This window comes from Schistocerca nitens, chromosome 3, assembly GCF_023898315.1.
Source record: "Schistocerca nitens isolate TAMUIC-IGC-003100 chromosome 3, iqSchNite1.1, whole genome shotgun sequence".
NCBI classification, from domain to species: domain Eukaryota; kingdom Metazoa; phylum Arthropoda; class Insecta; order Orthoptera; family Acrididae; genus Schistocerca; species Schistocerca nitens.
Window position 1 is genome coordinate 696,618,333 of NC_064616.1, and position 13,732 is coordinate 696,632,064.

Here is a 13,732-nt window from a genome sequence, read left to right on the forward strand (position 1 = left end):
GGAGAATTTCATTTTTGACTAAGTTTCGATACTGATGCAGCAGCCGTATCAGAAAATCAATGATGAACGGCTAATGGAAAGGATTCTCTCCGTGGAGAACGCAGGGAATTCATTGTTAACGAAACATAGAAGATAACTTACGGTTCATTAATTCCACTTGTACAACCCAACGATTTTAGGAAAATTACATGAAACTGCGAAGAGAATTGAAAAACGGTATGCGGCTTGATATTTTATTTTAGTATATAAGCTTATTTCGGCTTTATGGCCTTCATCAGTACATTCCTGACGTTGTAGACGGGCATATGTCAACCTTAAGTAAACCATTACTGCAGTCTGTAATTGTTGGCTGCAATATTATTTTCAGCAACGTTTAAAGTTGTTCGATAATCTGAGGTTGCACTTATGTTACAATACGTTTTTTACTATCAAACAGTTGCAGAAATTCAAGGTTGACGACTAGTTGTTACTCAAAGATTGAGTATACAAATAGCTGTACAACCTGAATTTCGACATCTGTTAGGTATTAAAAAACGTATTATAATATACGTGCAACATTAAATTATCGAACAACTTTAAAACGTTGCTAAAAATAATATCACAGCCATCAACTACAGACACCATTAATAGTTTCCTCAAAGTTGACTTCTGTTCATCTATAGCGTCGGATATGTACTGATGAAGGCAATAAAACCGAAATAAGCGTATATACGAGGGCTATTCGGAAAGTAAGGTCCGATGGGGTGCGAAATGGAAAATCCGATGAAGCTCTGCACAGATATGTTGGGCAGTGTCTCTAGTATGCCTGTCGATCGCGTCATGTCGCCCTTTTCAGTTCTGTGCGCACAGTGAGCACGTATAGATGCTTAAAACAATAGTGTCTCCAGCAAAGTACGAGGGACTGGTGTGAGATTTCGCCTGTTGTCATGCAGCCCACATTACATAATTGTCAAGCGTTTCCTTCTGCACGACAACTATCGGCCGCACTCTCAAGGGACAAGGAAGATGCTCCTGCAGCGTCTTCGATGGGAAGTGTACGATCACCCACAATAGAGCCCATAATTGACTTTCCCTGAGTTTCATCTCTGCTTACATGAACATATATCTATGAAGACAACGTTCTGGCATAGACAACGAGCTGAAGATCAGCGTAGAGAATTTATCAGGAAGCACAGGCGGCTTGCTTCTATGACGGGGGTGTTGGAAAGTTGGTACAATGCTACGACAAATGTCTGAATCGGAGCGGCGGCTATGTAGGAAAGTATCTGTAAGGTGTAGCTAACTTTTGCAAATAAAACATTTTTGATTTTCACAGTGTTTTCCATTTTGCGACCGATCGGATCTTACTTTCCTAATAAAAAGCACTCCGTCTTCAGGCCACGAGTGACCTACCGGGACCATCCGACCGCCGTGTCACTCTCAGTCGAGCATGCGGATAGGAGGGGCATGGGGTCAGCACACCGCTCTCCCGGTCGTTATGATGTTATTCTTGACCGAAGCCGCTACTATTCTGTCGAGTAGCTCCTCAATTGGCATCACGAGGCTGAGTGCACCCCGAAAAATGGCAACAGCGCATGGCGGCCTGGATGGTCACCCATCCAAGTGCCGACCACGCTCGACGGCGATTAACTTCGGTGATCTCACGGGAACCGGTGTATCCACTGTGGCAAGGCCGTTGCCTACTTTCCTAATAGGCCTCGTACAAAATTAAAATATCAAGCTGCATATTCTTTTTCCAGTTCTCTGCACAGTGTTCTACTGAGATATAATATATGCCTCAGATCCCACAATAATGGAAAAAAAGTAAAGACTTAAGTAAGAGTTGCAGAAATCCTATTAGCGTTTGGGAATATACGGTAAAGAGGAGAGAAACAGGATTGGTACTACGTGTAAAAGAGACAGTGAAGCACCTTCAGTTGTGCTGGGAAGTAGATACTGATACGTACAGTCCTTTACAACAATAAGTTCTCTAGTAAACTGTAATATCTACATCCATACTCCGCAAGCCACCTGACGGTGTGTGGCGGAGGGTACCTTGAGTACCTCTATCGGTTCTCCCTTCTATTCCAGTCTCGTATTGTTCGTGGAAAGAAAGATTGTCGGTATGCCTGTGTGTGGGCTCTAATCTCTCTGATTTTATCCTCATGGTTTCTTCGCGAGATACACGTTGTTGTTGTTGTGGTCTTCAGTCCTGAGACTGGTTTGATGCAGCTCTCCATGCTACTCTATCCTGTGCTAGCTTCTTCGTCTCCCAGTACCTACTGCAACCTACATCCTTCTGAATCTTCTTGGTGTATTCATCTCTTGGTCTCCCTCTACGATTTTTACCCTCCACGCTGCCCTACAATGCTAAATTGGTGATCCTTTGATCCCTCAGAACATGTCCTACCAATCGATCCTTCTTCTAGTCAAGTTGTGCCACACACTACTCCTCTCCCCAATCCTATTCAATACCTCCTCATTAGTTACGTGATCTACCCATCTAATCTTCAGCATTCTTCTGTAGCACCACATTTCGAAAGCTTCCATTCCCTTCCTTTCCAAACCATTTATCGTCCATGTTTCACTTCCATACATGGCTACACTGCATACAAATACTTTCAGAAATGACTTCCTGACATTTAAATCTATACTCTAAGTTAACAGATTTCTCTTCTTCAGAAACGCTTTCCTTGCCATTGCCAGTCTACATTTTATATCCTCTCTACTTCGACCATCATCAGTTATTTTGCTCCCCAAATAGCAAAACTCCTTTACTACTTTAAGTGTCTCATTTCCTAATCAAATACCCTCAGCATCTCCCGACTTAATTTGACTACATTCCATTATCCTCGTTTTACTTTTGTTGATGTTCATCTTATATCCTCCTTTCAAGACGCTATCCATTCCGTTCAACTGCTCTTCCAAGTCCTTTGCTGTCTCTGACAGAATTACAATGTCATCGGCGAACCTCAAAGTTTTTATTTCTTCTCCATGCACTTTAATACCTACTCCGAATTTTTCTTTTGTTTCCTTCACTGCTTGCTCAATATACAGATTGAATAACATCGGGGAGAGGCTACAACCCTGTCTCACTCCAATCCCAACCATTGCTTCCCTTTCATGCTCCTCAACTCTTATAACTGCCATTTGGTTTCTGTACAAATTGTAAATAGCCCTTCGTTTCCTGTATTTTACCCCTGCCACGCCCGGGTTCCCGGGTTCGATTCCCGGCGGGGTCAGGGATTTTCTCTGCCTCGTGATGGCTGGGTGTTGTGTGCTGTCCTTAGGTTAGTTAGGTTTAAGTAGTTCTAAGTTCTAGGGGACTCATGACCATAGATGTTAAGTCCCATAGTGCTCAGAGCCACCCCTGCCACCTTCAGAATCTGAAAGAGAGTATTCCAGTCAACATTGTCAAAAGCTTTCTCTAAGTCTACAAATGCTAGAAACGTAGGTTTGCCTTTCCTTAATCTAGCTTCCAAGATAAGTTCAAATGGTTCAAATGGCTCTGAGCACTATGGGACTCAACTGCTGAGGTCATTAGTCCCCTAGAACTTAGAACTAGTTAAACCTAACTAACCTAAGGACATCGCAAACATCCATGCCCGAGGCAGGATTCGAACCTGCGACCGTAGCGGTCTTGCGGTTCCAGACTGCAGCGCCTTTAACCGCACGGCCACTTCGGCCGGCTTCCAAGATAAGTCGTAGGATCAGTATTGCCTCACGTGTTCCAATGTTTCTACGGAATCCAAACTTATCTTCCCCGAGGTCGGCTTCTACTAATTTTTCCATTCGTCTGTAAAGAATTCGCGTTATTATTTTGCAGCCGTGACTTATTAAACTGATAGTTCGGTAATTTTCACATCTGTCAACACCTGATTTCTTTGGGATTGGAATTATTATATTATTCTTGAAGTCTGAGGGTATTTCGCCTGTCTCATACATCTTCCTCACCAGATGGTAGAGTTTTGTCAGGACTGGCTCTCCCAAGGCTGTCAGTAGTTCTAATGGAATGTTATCTACTCCCGGGGCCTTGTTTCGACTCAGGTCTTTCAGTGCTCTGTCAAACTCTTCACGCAGTATCTCCCATTCCATCTTCCTCTACATCCTCTTCCATTTCCATAATATTGTCCTCAAATACATCGTCCTTGTATAGACCCTCTATATACTCCCTCCACCTTTCTGCTTTCCCCTCTTTGCTTAGAACTGGGTTTCCATCTGAGCTCTTGATATTCATACAAGTGGCTCTCCTTTCTCCAAAGGTCTCTTTAATTTTCCTGTAGGCAGTATCTATCTTACCACTAGTGAGATAAGCCTCTACATTCTTACATCCGTCCTCTAGCCATCCCTGCTTAGCCATTTTGCACTTCCTGTCGATCTCATTTTTGAGACATTTGTATTCCTTTTTGCCTGCTTCATTTACTGCATTTTTATATTTTCCCCTTCCATCAATTAAATTCAATATTTCTCCTGTTACCCAAGGATTTCTACTAGTCCTCGACTTTTTACCTACCTGATCCTCTGCTGCCTTCACTACTTCATCCCTCAAAGCTACCCATTCTTCTTCTACTGTATTTCTTTCCCCCATTCCTGTCAATTGTTCCCTTATGCTCTCCCTGAAACACTGTACAACCTCTGGTTCTTTCAGTTTATCCAGATCCCATCTCCTTAAATTCCCACCTTTTTGCAGTTTCTTCAGTTTTAATCTACAGTTCATAACCAATAGATTGTGGTCAGAGTCCACATCTGCCCCTGGAAGTGTCTTACAATTTAAAACCTGGTTCCTAAATCTCTGTCTTACCATTATATAATCTATCTGATACCTTCTAGTATCTCCTGGATTTTTCTACGTATACAACCTTCTTTTATGATTCTTGAACCAAGTGTTCGCTATGATTAAGTTGTTCTCTGTGCAAAATTCTACCAGGCGGCTTCCTCTTTCATTTCTTACCCCCAATCCATAATCACCTACTATGTTTCCTTCTATCCCTTTTCCTACTAACGAATTCCAGTCACCCATGACTATTAAATTTTTGTCTCCCTTCACTATCTGAATAATTTCTTTTATTTCATCATACATTTCTTCAATTTCTTCGTCATCTGCAAAGCTAGTTGGCATATAAACTTGTGCTACTGTAGTAGGCGTGGGCTTCGTGTCTGTCTTGGCCACAATAATGCGTTCACTATGCTGTTTGTAGTAGCTTGCCCGTATTCCTATTTTTTTATTCATTATTAAACCTACTCCTGCATTATCCCTATTTGACTTTGTATTTATAACACTGTAATCGTCTGACCAAAAGTCTTGTTCCTCCTGCCACCGAACTTCACTAATTCCCACTATATATAACTTTAACCTATCCATTTCCCTTTTTAAACTTTCTAACTTACCTGCCCGATTAAGGGATCTGACATTCCTCTTGAGTAGTCCCCGCCCGGAGATCCGAATGGGGGACTATTTTACCTCCGGAATATTTTACCCAAGAGGACGCCATCATCATTAACCATATTGTAGAGCTGCATGCCCTCGGGAAAAATAACGGCTGTAGTTTCCCCTTGCTTTCAACCGTTCGCAATACCAGCACAGCAAGGCCGTTTTGGTTAGTGTTACAAGGCCAGATCAGTCAATCATCCAGACTGTTGCACCTGCAACTACTGAAAAGGCTACTGCCCCTCTTCAGGAACCACACGTTTGTCTGGCCTCTCAACAGATACCCCTCCATTGTGGTTGCACCTACGGTACGGCTATCTGTATCGCTGAGGTACGCAAGCCTCCCCACCAACGGCAAGGTCCATGGTTCATGGGGGGGGGGGAGGGAGCAATATACTGCTTGAGTCCTCGGTGAAGGTATGTTCTCGAAACTTCAGCAAAAGCCCGTACCGAGCTGCTGAGCTTCTCTCCTGCAAAGTCTTCCACTGGAGTTTATCTATCATCTCCGGAACGCTTTCGCGATTACTAAATGATCCTCTAACGAAGCGCGCTGCTCTCCGTTGGATCTTCTCTATCTCTTCTATCAACCCTATCTGGTATGGATCCCACACTGGTGAGCAATATTCAAGCAGTGGGCGAACAAGTGTACTGTAACCTGCTTCCTTTGTTTTCGGATTGAACTTCCTCAGGATTCTTCCAATGAATCTCAGTCTGGCATCTGCTTTACCGACGATCAACTGTATATGATCATTCTATTTTAAATCACTACTAATGCCTACTCCCAGATAATTTATTGAATTAACTGATTCCAGTTGCTGACCTGCTATCTGTAACTAAATGATAAAGGATCTTCCTTTCTGTGTATTCGCAGCACATTACACTTGTCTACATTGAGATTCAGTAGCCATTCCCTGCACCATGCGTCAATTAGTCGCAGATCCTCCTGCATTTCAGCACAATTTTCCATTGTCACAACCTCTCGATATACCACAGCATCATGCGCAAAAAGCTTCAGTGAACATCCGATGCTATCCACAAGGTCATTTATGTATATTGTGCATAGTACCTGTCCTACGACACTCCACTGCGGCACACCTGAAATCACTCTTACTTCGAAGACTTCTGTTCATTGTTCATGGGGAGCTAATGTACTTTCTGTTTTATCTTCGATAAATGTGACAGAATATACGAAGCGTTTCAGAAGCGACATGTTTCTAGTAAAACGAAAATTGTTCGTTGGTCTGTTTTCGGTGGATACTAAAATGGCTATTACGTTATTTGTGTATTAGAGGATTTGCATGTAATTTGACAGATGTCAATAAAGAATCGAGATTTGAGACTTTGTCCTGTATGCATAACTGTTCTTTGAAGTTCATCACAGCATTGACTATCTGTTGCTGCTGATAATCGAGCTTCCTATTTCCAAGACCACAGTGACGTGTAATCACGTTGGGTGCCGCATGACTTGTTCCGCAGCCACTGCCTTTTGATCTTTACAGGCAATGTGATTACACAACACTGCCAAGGGAGAAGCAAATATTGTCTCCTGTCTCCTCGCCTGGCACCAGATAATCCCGCAGGAACGACGAAAGCTATGTTGCGGTTGCAGCGAAGTTTGTGGGAAGCGTTTACACCGAGGTGATTGCATTTTCATGCTTGCTAACGACCGTGTGTACTCTGCCGTGAGCAAACGGCACATCACATATTGACAAGCGGGGCGCCGAGCCACGCGGCACGGTGAGGCGACACTCATATTTTTGGACGCTCACACGCGTCGCTACGCCCTTTTGGCTTCTGGGGCGCCACTGCAACACACGCTCTCAAGTCCGGTGCCATTCGCTTATTTAAATCGCTCGCAGTGTAGCGTACACCTCATCCTTTTACGAGCTAATATGTTATTACGAGCATGAAAATTTCATTACACTGCGCTCCTGTTTATAACTATTTTTAACGGTCACGTGAATTAATTTTAGACTTGGCTGCAAGCTCTGCTTCCTATCTCTTTCCGATCGTTACCGACCAACAAATGCGTGGTTCTCAATGCAGTGTCTTTGTCCCCCGGTTTCGCTGTAGACCTATTGTTAGTTAATTCTAGGGGTATAGTAATCCTTACAGTAAATAATTAAAGTAATTTCTCACAATGATTTTTTACTCTACACAGGAGTGTGTGTTGATTTGCAACTTTCTGGGAAATTAAAACTGCGTACAGAAATGGGACTTGAATCTGAGACCTTTGCCATTTGCGGGCAAGTCTTCTACTGCAATTTCGTCATATGATGACATGAAGGAGACCGTGGCTGTTGTTTGAAGACAAATGTTGATGGTGTTAGGACAGCAACCAGCCACAAATTTACTTTCAGTTCCTTTATTCAAAGGGTACCGTTCCCCGTTTCGAATCATTGTGATTCATCCTCAGACGGTTTACGTGCTTTCTTTATGACATGTGGTGTGTATTTTTAAAGATTAATTGTCGTGAAATGATGGTTTCGAGTGTTTGTTTTCATCGAAACATGTGGTGTGTGGTAGAAATCGGCTCAGTGACAACTCTTAAGTGTTCAGTGAGAACAATTTACGTGTGCAACAATAAGAATGCAGTGGGAATGCATTTACATCTGTTGGACGAATTTTACGAAAACAAACACTCGAAACCGACGTTTCACGACAATGAATCTGTAAAAAAAAACACACCACATGTCATAAAGAAAGCATCTAAACCGTCTGAGGATGAATCACAACGATTCGAAACCGGTAACGGTACCCTTTGAATAAAGGAACTGAAAGTAAATTTGTGGCTTGTTGCTGTCCTAACACCATCAACATAAGTCTTCATCTGACTGATATATATAGGGCGTCCAAAAGTTACCTTTACAATTTAAGATTTTAATACCTTTAAAACTATGCTGGATATTAACAAATGGTTTTAACAAGTGATTAGATAACTCGAAGATTTGTGCTTCCCCAAGGAAGTGTTACAGGCCCTCTATTGTTCCTGATCTATATTAACGACGTAGGAGACAATCTGGGTAGCCGTCTTAAATTGTTTGTAGATGATGCTATCATTTACCATCTTGTAAAGTCATCAAATAATCAAAACGACTTGTAAAATGATTTAGATAAGATATCTGTATGGTGCGAAAAGTGGCAATTGATCCTGAATAAAGAAAAGTGCGAAGTTATTCACATGAGTACTAAAAGAAATCAGCTAAATTTCGATTACGCGATATGTCACACAAATCTGAGGGCTGTAAATTCAATCAAATACTTAGGGATTACAATTACAAATAACCTAAATTGGAACGATCACATAGATAATATTGTGGGTAGAGCAAACAAAAGACTGCGATTCATTGGCAGAACACTTAGAAGGTGCAAGAGGTCTACCAGACTGCTTACACTACGCTTGTCCGCCCTATTCTGGAGTATTGCCGTCCGGTGTGGTATCCGCATCAGGTGGGACTGACGGATGACATCGAAAAAGTACAAAGAAGGGCAGCTCGTTTTGTATTATCGCGAAATAGGGGAGACAGTGTCACAGACATGATACGTGAATTCGAGTGGCAATCATTAAAACAAAGGCGTTTTTCGTTGCGACGGGATCTTCTCATGAAATTTCAATCACCAGTTTTCTCCTCCGATTGCGAAAACATTCTGTTGGCACCCACCTACATAGGGAGAAATGATCATCACGATAAAATAAGAGAAATCAGGGCTCGCACGGAAAAATTTGAGTGCTCGTTTTTCCCGCGTGCCGTTCGAGAGTGGAACGGTAGAGTGACAGCATGAAGGTGGTTCATTGAAACGTCTGCCAGGCACTTTATTGTGAATAGCAGAGCAATCACGTAGATGTAGATGATATTCATACACATCAATGTGTGCACCCTTAGGGGCACCGATAATATCTAGTCGGAATTGCATTTCTCTTCACGTACTATACGAGATCTCCAGGGTGACATGTTCAACTGCATTGCGAATGCGTCCTTCAAGCCCTGTGGATCTGTGACCTTGGTTCGGTACACCAGATCATTTACAAAACCCCACAAGAAGAAGTGTAGTGGTGTGAGATGAAGGGATCGTGGCGGCCACCGAATCGGATTATCTCGTCCAGTCCACCTATCCGGAAACTTTTCATGTAGAAATAGACGGACATTAAGATATCAGTGGAGCGGTGCCTCATACTGCTGGAATATGACATCAGGTTGCAGGTATTCCAATTACGGTACAGCAAACTGTTCTAACATGTCCACGTAAACACCACCTTCGATAGCAGTCTCGATTAAAAAAGGTGGACCAGTGATGCAATGGTGTCTCAGTCCACACCAGACTTTGACTATTTGACTGTCTCTTTGGTTTGGGACTGTCTCCTTCCATTGCACATGTAACATGAGGATGCTGTGAACGATATGACGTTTTACTTTGTCGGATACATGAAACGTTGCCTTATCGAAGAAACAAATCTTTTTCAGAAAGTCACTGTTTGCGACAGTCTTCGCTAGCATATCCATTGTAAACTGCTCGCGCTGAGGCTTTTCCGTAGGCTTTATTGCCTGAAGTAGCCGCGCCTTTAATACAGCCGTAACTTGTTATGCAAGATACTGTGCACTGTTGATCGTCTCATTTCCAACGATCTGGCAGCCGTACGCACCGATTTTGTCCGACTCAAATGGTTCAAATGGCTCTGAGCACTATGGGACTTAACTTCTGAGGTCATCTGTCCCCTAGAACTTAGAACTACTTAAACCTAACTAACCTAGGGAGGTCACACACATCCATGCCCGAGGCAAGATTCGAACCTGCGACCGTAGCGGTCGCGCGGTTCCAGACTGTAGCGCATAGAACCGTTCGGCTACTCCGTCCGGCTTGTCCGACTCCTTGCAAACGCCTGCCATACCTTGTCCACGTTAGAGTCTGAAACAGATGGGTAATCTGCCCCCTTTTCATGGATAACACTACTTAGTTCCACAAATGAGGTATGCCAAGCCCGAATTGTTGGTCGGAACGGTAGTTGCCCCCCATACCTCGTTCGAAAGTTTCATTGCACTTGAGTAACGGACGTCGTCACTATGAACCGGGCCACATGCTGTGCTTTCTCCTGTGGCGTCAGATTTTATCAGGTTTTCAAGTTCAATTTTGCGTCAAAATTGCGTCACGGGGAAAGTAAAAAAAAGTTATCTTATCACATTCTGAAAACTATTTGTTAATATGTAGTATAGTTTTAAAGAATGAATGATGAAAAAGTTTCCGTTCGAAGACTGCACAGTCCGAAATCGGTATGCCAATCAGGCAAAATCGTCATGAGCATTGAGGCAATCATCCCACCGACGCACTAGGTTGAAGCTACCCGTTTTGTAAAACATCGTGTCCTACTGCGTGAAGAAGCCCGTAAATGCCTGCAGTACATCCTCGTCCGACCCTTGAAGGCCTTTTTTGAGGGACCGAAGCCATGATAATCACATGGTGAGAGATCGGGGCTGTAGGAGGGATACTCTAACGTCTTCCACTTCTGCGTTGCGACATTTGAGATACGGGGACATCTTGTGTCAAGTCTCGACCAGCTCGGAACTTGACACACGATTTCACCGCAGTGATTTTCGAACTCTGCGTTATCCTCTCTTCCAGGAGTGCTAACCCTTCAAGGTAAGCAGGAGAACATCTGGAAAGTTTATAGGGGAGGAGGAAGGTGTTAGTGAAAATTGAATTGTACAGCTCCGTCGGTAGAGCACTTACCCACAAAGGCAGAGCTCGCAGGTTCGAGTCTCTGTCCAGCACACAGTTTTAATCTGTTAGGAAGACTCCCTTAAAATCTGCCATATTTAATAACACACAGATTGTATTATGTGAAACTGAGCCCATGTGAATTTTCCTTCCATTTGTTGCCTTCTTGTCTGAACCGTGCCCAGTCACCGCCATTGGCGATTACTATAATTGATGATTAGTGATATTAAGCAGACAGCGTTGTTCTACGTTTTTGGTGCTAGTCAAGTCTAATATATTTGCAAAGCACGATATTTTCTATGCTTAATCTTCTTCGATCTCCAACGTCAACTCGAAAATAATGTGTAAAATTCTGTATTAGTAGATCCGCAAAGTATTCACAGACACGCAATCTCCCTGTATTTGATGGTAGTAAGATACGTTTATAAATTTTCGTACATCATTTTCCTCGCTATACGTGGGATTGTCAGCATTCTTCTGTGAAACTGTAGTTCCAGAGCATAGAGTGTCTGTACATTGGCCTCACTTAATGTTTAAATTAAGAATTCATGAAGCAGAGAAAACAGTGTCTAACATTTCACCAAACATTGATTAGAGTTTTATATTTAAAATCATCACAAAGCAATTTTCTCATTCTACTGAATATCGTTCTAATTGATTCTATTCCGCTCTTTTTACTGTTTCTGGATTGGAGTAACCAGTAAGTAAAATGTATGTCACATTTATTCGCATGAAAAGCTACATATACTTACAGAATACATCGGTCGTTATTTGTCTGCAGGGAATTCAAGGTGATATTTATTACGTTATTGTAATTTTCAAGAGATTGTAAAATTTTAGTTTGTTAATCACATACACTGATCAGCTAGAACATTTGACTACTGACCTATTATCGATAAAAACCTATCCAGGCGATAGCAGCACCACCTGGCAAGGAATGACTGTTAGTCAGACACAAAGGCTACATTAGTATCTGGGGGCGTGTTGCCCGTGTGTAGAATGGGGAAGGCGTGCGATCTGAGGTTGACCGAGGGGAGATCGTGATGGCCCGGACGCTCCGCACGAGCGTTTCGGACACTGCACAACTTCTCGGGTGTTCGACGTCGTGGGGTTGGTCAGACTTTAATGCTGGGCAAAATGCAAGTGTGTATGAACACATAGTGCACCGAACAGTCCTAACTATGGGCCTCCGCAGGCGATGACCCATGGTTCAAATGGCTCTGAGCACTATGGGACTTAGCCGGCCGAAGTGGCAGTGCGGTTCTAGGCGCTGCAGTCTGGAACCGCGAGACCACTACGGTCGCAGGTTCGAATCCTGCCTCGGGCATGGATGTGTGTGATGTCCTTAGGTTAGTTAGGTTTAAGTAGTTCTAAGTTCTAGGGGACTGATGACCTCAGAAGTTGAGTCCCATAGTGCTCAGAGCCATTTGAACTATGGGACTTAACTTCTGAGGTCATCAGTCCCCTAGAACTTAGAACTACTTAAACCTAACTAACCTAAGGACCACACACATGCATGCCCGAGGCAGGATTCGAACCTGTGACCGTAGCGGTCGCGCCGTTCCAGACTGTAGCGCCCAGAACCGCTCGGCCAGATAACCCATGCATGTGCCAATATTAACACCACAACCTCAGCATCTACAACTGAAATGGGCACGTGATCATCGGCACTGGACTGAGTGGCAGAGCGTTGCATGGTCTGATGAATCCCGGTACCTTCTTCATCATGTCGATGGAAGGGCACGAATCCGTCGTCGTCCAGGCGAACAGCTCCTTGACACCCGTAGCGCTGGACGGAGACAAGCTAGCGGCGGCTCCATTTTGCTCACGAGATCATTCTCGTGGGCATACATGGGTCCAGTGGAGTTCATGCAAGGGAAAATGATGGCCAAGAAATATCGTAAACTGGTTGCAGACCATGTAACCCCTTCATGATATCATGTTTCTCGACAGCAGTGGTCTTTTTAAACGAGTTAGCGGGCCATGTCATAAGGCCTGAATGTGATGGAGTGGTTCCAGGAACACAGTGGCGAGTTCCAATTGTTGTGCTTGCCCCCCAACTCGCCCGATCTGAACCCGATCGAACACAACTGGGATGTGATTGAACGTGACATCAAACCTCATATCCCCCTCCTCGGAACGTACGGGAATTAGGTGACTTGCGAGTGCAGATGTGGTGCCAACTCCCTCCACTGACCTACCAAAACCTCATTGCTTCCAGGTCACAAGGCGTCGCCGCTGTTATCCGTTGCAAAAGCGGATATAAATGGTTCAAATGGCTCTGAGCACTATGGGACTTAACATCTGTGGTCATCAGTCCAAAGTGGATATACCGGGTATTATTAGAAAGGTGGTCATAATGATCTGGCTGAAGAGTGTACTTAATTATTAGCTTGTACGGATGATCTGTTACTTCTTTCAAGCAATTCAAGCAATGTATAAAGGTAGGCGATTTGAATTCAGTGTTTCGTCGACGTTGACGATGTTACAGATGGACACATCAGTAACACAAGAATGTCATAGGAGAATGACCGTGCTCATAGTTTTCTGTATACTTAAAACCATCCCGACATTCATCTGAAATGAACTGATTTTAGCAAACCACTGAAAATT

General features: G+C 43.4%; 1 protein-coding gene across 1 annotated transcript in view; it reads left to right on the top strand.

The window, feature by feature from the left end:
* LOC126249395 (potassium voltage-gated channel protein Shal) overlaps positions 1–13,732 on the top strand; it is an 839,759-nt gene that overhangs the window by 202,563 nt on the left and 623,464 nt on the right. The gene's annotated exons all lie outside the window — the stretch shown is intronic.